Genomic DNA, 6,963 nt, shown 5'->3' with positions numbered 1-6,963 from the left:
TGTTATATGTGGATAGAACATTGTGTGGGGACATCAATACGGTCCGAACATCGAGTCCATTATCATTCTGGACTAAAGAAATGTTGACCAGAAGGCAGACATGGGAAATAAAGAATGGCGGTTTTGGAAAAGGGGCATTACGTGAAGGATATGTCGACACTCAAGTTGACGTGGAGCATGAAACGAAAGAGGATAGAATGAAGAAAGTGGAGCAAATGGTAGATAAGAATGAAGGCGAAAAGAAAAATGTGACGTTTGAGGTACGTATAATGTTTTAACGTGATTTATTTATTTATTTTTTGTTTTTTTATGCAATTATAAATGTGACCCAGCTTTCATTAATTATATTGTTTAAAATAATAACTTGTATTTTGTAGATTGTATGTGGTTGACATAGATATGTGTTAGGTTAATAGACATGTGGTGGGGTTAGTGGTTAGGATACGATGAATATGATATATGTTGTGCAACCTGAGGCACATGTGCATACTGATGTGTTGTTATGAACATATAATTTATGCACATGTGCATACATATAATTTATTGATGTGTTGATATGAACATATAATTTATGCACATGTGCATACATATAATTTATGCATATATGATATGTGCATGATGTTGTTTTATTATGAACATATAATTTATGCACATGTGCATACATATATTTTATGCATATATGATGTATACGATACATGTTGTGCAAGATGATGCACATGTGCATAATGTTGTGTGTCGATATGAACATATAATTTATGCACAAGTGCATAATAAGAATTTTAAGATGATTTGTGCAAACTGATGCACATGTGCATAATGTTGTGTTTATATGAACATATAATTCATGTTCTAGCTGATGCACATGTGCATAATGTTAGGATGATATGAACATATAACTCATGCACATGTGCATAACCGTGTTTTATAATGTGATAAAGCTGCTGAATATATGCATAATGTTGGGTTGATATTACTAACTTTGTTTTATTGATGTGTTATTAATTAGGAGCATGTTCGTATGGTTGAAAGTTTAATGGCTGAGACATTAAGCAAAAAAAAGTTGTTAAATAAAGAGTTGGATGATATTTGGTACAAATATCCAAAGAATGAGAAGGTTGAAGAGTTGGTGAGGGAGTATGATAGAACGTTTAGAGGTGAAAACAAAATGTCGGTTTTGCTAAGCACAAAGGAGATGGGTGACAACAAAGAAAACAAAGTGATTGAGCTTGAAAAAGACAAAAAGGTTAATGTTAAAATCAAAGGTGGGATGAAGGTGTTTACAAGGTCAAGAAAAAGAAGTTTAAAAGATGAAGGTGATGTGTTGGACGGTGTATCAAAAAATGACGAATGTGGTGCAACGAAGGTCGATGGGGTGACACAAAACGATGGGGATCTAAAGTTAGACAAAGTTTTCGGTGAGACCATTAAGTGGGCAGAAACGGAAAAGAGTGTTATGAAGAGGCAAACACGTAGGAGGAAAGAAGTAGATAACACCGTACCGAGTTTTGAGTTGTTGTCACAAAGCTCGCAAAGCTCACAAAGTTCACCAGAAGCAGACATTGGAACAAAAGTGCATGCGGGTGTTAAAGATACAAAGGTAAACGTACATGTGAGTGGTAGAGATACAAATGTGGTTGACATGAATGAGCCATTAAATGATGATGAAAAAACATTATGGCAATATTTGATGACAACAATCGACAACAAACGAAGGTATGGACGTGAATTATAATGTTATGTTATTATTTGTTGTGACATAATAATTTAGAATTACAATCTGATGTACATTTTGTAGGGCGGAGAGCAAAAAATGTAATGTGGACGATAAAGAAATAGATGTTGAAAAGGAGAAGGAAGAGGTCAACATGACATTCAAGTAAGATTAAATATGCATTAATTTTTATTTAAAAATATGTTACATATTGTAGTATAGGAAGCAATTTGTTTAGTAATGACATAAACTTTTGTCATATAAAGCATGTAATCAGTAAATTCAGAATAATTAGGTAGGTTGTTTATAATGTTCGCATGTTATAAGGGTCTGGTTGGTTGCGATTGATTAGGTTAGCGGCTGTTTCGATTTGAAGGGTAGTTAAAAATATAGTGTAGGTATATGGGCTGATGAATTTTGGCATAAAAAATATGGTGTATAGTATATGTAATTTATTTTATGCACATGTGCATACAGAACATAACTGATTGTGATTTGAAGGGTAGTTAAAAATATAGTGTAGGTATATGGGCTGATGAATTTTGGCATAAAAAATATGGTGTATAGTATATGTAATGTATTCTATGCACATGTGCATACGGAACATAACTGATGTAATTTATTGTGACGATTACAGCTCAACTATTTTTGAAACCTCACATGGAATGACAACACGCGCATTTTTGATAAACACATTGGAGGATGGGCAATGGATCTCACAAAACGTGATAGATTGTTGGGCGGCTATTTTGAATTACGAAGAGAAAAAAACAATACATCAGGGAAAAGGCGATTATGGTGTTATACGACAACTATCGTAAGTGTGTTATAATTCATGTTTAACAATCATATTTAGGATATTTATAATTGTGTGTGACATGTATTTATGTAACGTGCAGCCAGATTATGTGTTGAAAACGAAACAGACGGAATAACAGGCGTTTACAATATTAACTTCACACTTGAAGGAGGTTGTTGAGTGTAACAAAAAAATGTTGGAGTTAAAGGAATTTAACATCATAATAATACCAATGATCGAAAGAAAGCATTTCTATATAATATGCTTTGATTTAGAGAACGCAAAGGTCGAAGTTATTGATAATATGGTGAGTAGTCGCGGGTTTTATAGAATGTCAGCAGGAAGAAGTTTTAAAGAAAATGGAACGCCATATAAAGTGGTAAGTGTAGATTTTTTATATTAAATGTTATATTTGAAAATAAGGATATATGAATATGACATGTAGTAACACTAAATATTATTATTTCTTTTTGTAGAAAAATTATATGGTTGGCTATTTGAAGAATGTTAAACATCCAAGCGCGGCACGCATGGCAGCCGCACCGTTGACGAATAAAAAACTGGAATGGGCGACGAGCGATAATTTCAACGATTGTGGCGTGTTTGCTATGAGGCACATGGAAATGTACAAAGGGAGTGATGTCGAGTTTGAATGCGGTTTTAGTACGCAAAAAAATATTCAAGACATGCAATTGCAAAACATGAGGATGAAGATTGCAACAAAACTGTTACTATCAGAGGCGAACGTGTACAAGGCAACGGTTATGTACCTCGCAAGAAAAGCAATACAAAATTTGGAAGATGAAAGAATGCGAGAATTGTTGGAAAAAGAGCGAGCAAAACAAGAAAAATGTTGGGACACTCTTAGCAAATGGAAGAATGCGGATAAAGTTTGAGAGTAGTAGTAGTTCATGACACGTAGGTAGTATTTGAACATTAAACTGGTAATTTGGATTGTTTTGTTTGGTTAGGCATGTTAGATGGTTATGTTGGGAAGGTAACAAGTTGATACAGTTATGATGCATGTTACATTTTGGTTAGGTGTGGTTGGAATTAGATAATCATGTTACTAATAGTTGGTTGATATATTCAGAAGTTGAAATCTTAGCAAATTGGTAATGTGTAGTGTAAAAATTGGTGTGTTGGATATGTAATATGGTGATCAATGTTTGGATTTATAGTTCATATAGTTTGTTGTTTATTCACACGTGAATTAATTTGGTTACAGTAACAAGTTCGTGTTGTGTGTTGTTTATGCACATGTGAAATAATATGGTAAAATGACCATATGCACATGTGCATACAGTGTTATTAGTTATAAATGTATATGTTTGTTAAAATATGGAATGTTACGTTGATTAGTAAGTTAAATGACCCGTATGCACATGTGCATACAGGTGCATGAAGTGATATAACACAGTTGATAAGTAAGTTAAATGATTGTATGCACATGTGCATACAGTATGTGCATGAAGTGATAAAACACACAGAGATTGTATATGACAAGTTAATCACAAATATCAATACTGTAAGTTAAATGGGTACTAATAAAAAATAAACAAAACAAACATTAGTAGTCATAATTAGATAGTAGTCATAATTAGATAACTTCGCTAATCATAAGTTGTAATACATAATAAATCAATCAAGAATCACGAGCTATGTTGGATGGTTTGCGACGTCTAGTTGAACGCCTAAGGTTTTGATCAGGCTCAAAAGACTGTTCAGGTTCACGTCCAACATGTGTTCGCTCGGGTACGGGAGCTTTTTGCATAGAGACGGGGTATTCAGATGCATCGTAATCAGAAGAATTATACTCATCAATGTCATCATTGGTGTCATCGAGATCAACATCAGTATCATCAGAATCAGAATCAGACGAGGCGGGTAGTCCAGCGGCGATAGCAGAAGCACGTTTAGCTGCTCGTGCAGCAAGTTTGGCAGCTTTGATTTTCTCGCAGTTGCGAGAATCATGGTCAAATACATACTTGTTGCATTTGTTGCATAAGCGGGCGGCTTTTTGTCGTTTACCGGCTTTCTTTCGTTTATCTTTAATGTTTTGACCACCGGGGCCGATCCGTTGTTTTTTGGTCCCACAACCTTTGTTTCTAATACCTTGAGGAGGATGAACACTTTTGCTTAGATTTGAAGGTATGTTTAAGATGTCACTAATGTTTGCAGTTTTTTGAACGGAACGAGGTTGAGGCTCACACGGGAACGATTCAAATACGCGGTTTCTGATGCGTTTGATCTCAGAAGATAAGGAACGTAGCTGATCAGGATTGCGTCTGAGTCGGGTTGTGCATTGAGTGACTAAATCCATTATTTCATTATGGATGATAGCAAACTTGCTGTTGTTAGATGAGTATATGTTAGATACGCTATGAACAACCGACGGGAGCGCATCTCGTTTCCACCGTGGAATGATGTAGTGGGACGGTATCCGTTCAATTTGGTGGTAACGGAATATACAGAATACATGTCGGCATAGGTATCCAATAAGAGTGAACCCAAGACATGTACAACTTACAGTTTGTTCAGGTACATTGAGCGACACCTGCACATATGCATAACATATATTATAAGTAGAATGAACACTGTTTGATATACGAACGAGTGAATAACATAAGATAAAATTTGATACATGCACATGTGAATAAAAAAAATTAATCAGACAGACAATAGGTATAACATAAGACAAAGTTTGATACATGCACACGTGCATAACAAAAAATTGATAAAACAAAAAAAATTAATCAAACAGACGGTTACAATAGTTGTAACATGACAAAAATTGATATATGCACATGTGCATAATAAAAATTGATCAAACAAACATAACATGACAAAAATTGATATATGCACATGTGCATAATAAAAAATTGATCAAACAGACAATGACAAAAATTGATATATGCACATGTGCATAATAAAAAATTGATCAAACAGACAAATGACAAAAATTGATATATGCACATGTGCATAATAAAAAATTGATCAAATATGCACATGTGCATAATAAAAAATTGATCAAACAGACAAATGACAAAAATTGATATATGCACATGTGCATAATAAAAAATTGATCAAACAGACAAATGACAAAAATTGATATATGCACATGTGCATAATAAAAAATTGATCAAACAGACAGTAGACAGTAGACAGTTATAATAGATATATTGAGGTTAATATGTAGTAATGGTATATTAATAGATATATTGAGGTTAATATGTAGTAATGGTATATTGGGGTAAGGACATACCTCGAATTCATTGACATAAGACATGTTTGATTTGCAGTGACGAACAGTGTAATTTTTTTCATCGGTCGTTCCAGGACGTTCAATTGGCATACAATGGAACATGCCCATATATATTTCTTTTCGAACTTCAAGAAACATAGACCATGTATATGTTTCGGACGCGTGTGCCTCTATGCGAAGACCGGTAGATAAGCGAGGGGTCGACATGTCGCTTTTAAATTCGAGATCTCGTTGTGTATGCCGTTGAGCATCGATACTGGTTTCAAAACACATTAAAAATTGAACTAATGTGTTAGTTTCTGACGAGTTGACTTTAAAACGCGCGTTTGAGCTCTCACATCTGGATGTAGTCTTCATCAAACAACACATCGGTATCTCTCTGAAATAACACGGGACCCATTCGTGGCGTATAGCAAACATCTCACAAAGCCACGGATGATTGTCTAGGTGATATTCGTCCATTAACACGTGCCATCTTTCTTCAAATGTTTGTGGTGTGATGAATAAATTCCACACCAGCTTATGTATTGACGAACGAAGAGTGGTGTTATCAAGGATGTCATTTGAAATCTGTAAATGAGGAAACATGAATAATAAAAAAGTTGAATTATTTACTCATATTATATGGTTTAATTGGAGCCGTGTTAATATAAAAAAATAGAGTGTTTACCTTGGACGGAAGTTTTCTCATTATGTGCCACATGCACAAACGATGGATGGAGTTTGTGAAAACGGTTGATACAGCTTGTTTCATTGATGCGTCTTGGTCAGTGAGAACAAAGATTGGTTGTTTCTTATGTGCAGCCAGAAAGGTGTTTAGTAACCATGTATACGACTCTATAGTCTCATCGTATAACATGCCAGCGCCAAAGATAACACATTTTTTGTGGTGATCAACTCCGGTGAATGGCACAAAAATCATTTTGTATCTGTAAATAAAACATATGATATTAAAAAATTATTAGTAATTTCACATGATGAAAAAATATAGTATCTTACTTGTTGGTGTCATATGTAGCGTCAAATGCACACACATCACCGAAAGCCTCATAATTTCGTAATGATACGAAATCAGCCCAAAAGAAAGATCGCAACTCATTGTCAACTATGACACAATCAAAATAGAAATCATTAAGATTGGTAACTCGAGATCTCATGGTATGTAAGAGGATGTCTGCATCGCGTTCA

The sequence above is a fragment of the Helianthus annuus genome, chromosome 7 (assembly GCF_002127325.2).
Source record: "Helianthus annuus cultivar XRQ/B chromosome 7, HanXRQr2.0-SUNRISE, whole genome shotgun sequence".
In the NCBI taxonomy this organism is placed as follows: Eukaryota; Viridiplantae; Streptophyta; class Magnoliopsida; order Asterales; family Asteraceae; genus Helianthus; species Helianthus annuus.
The sequence above is the reverse complement of the archived record's forward strand: the minus strand, read 5'-3'. Positions refer to the sequence as shown.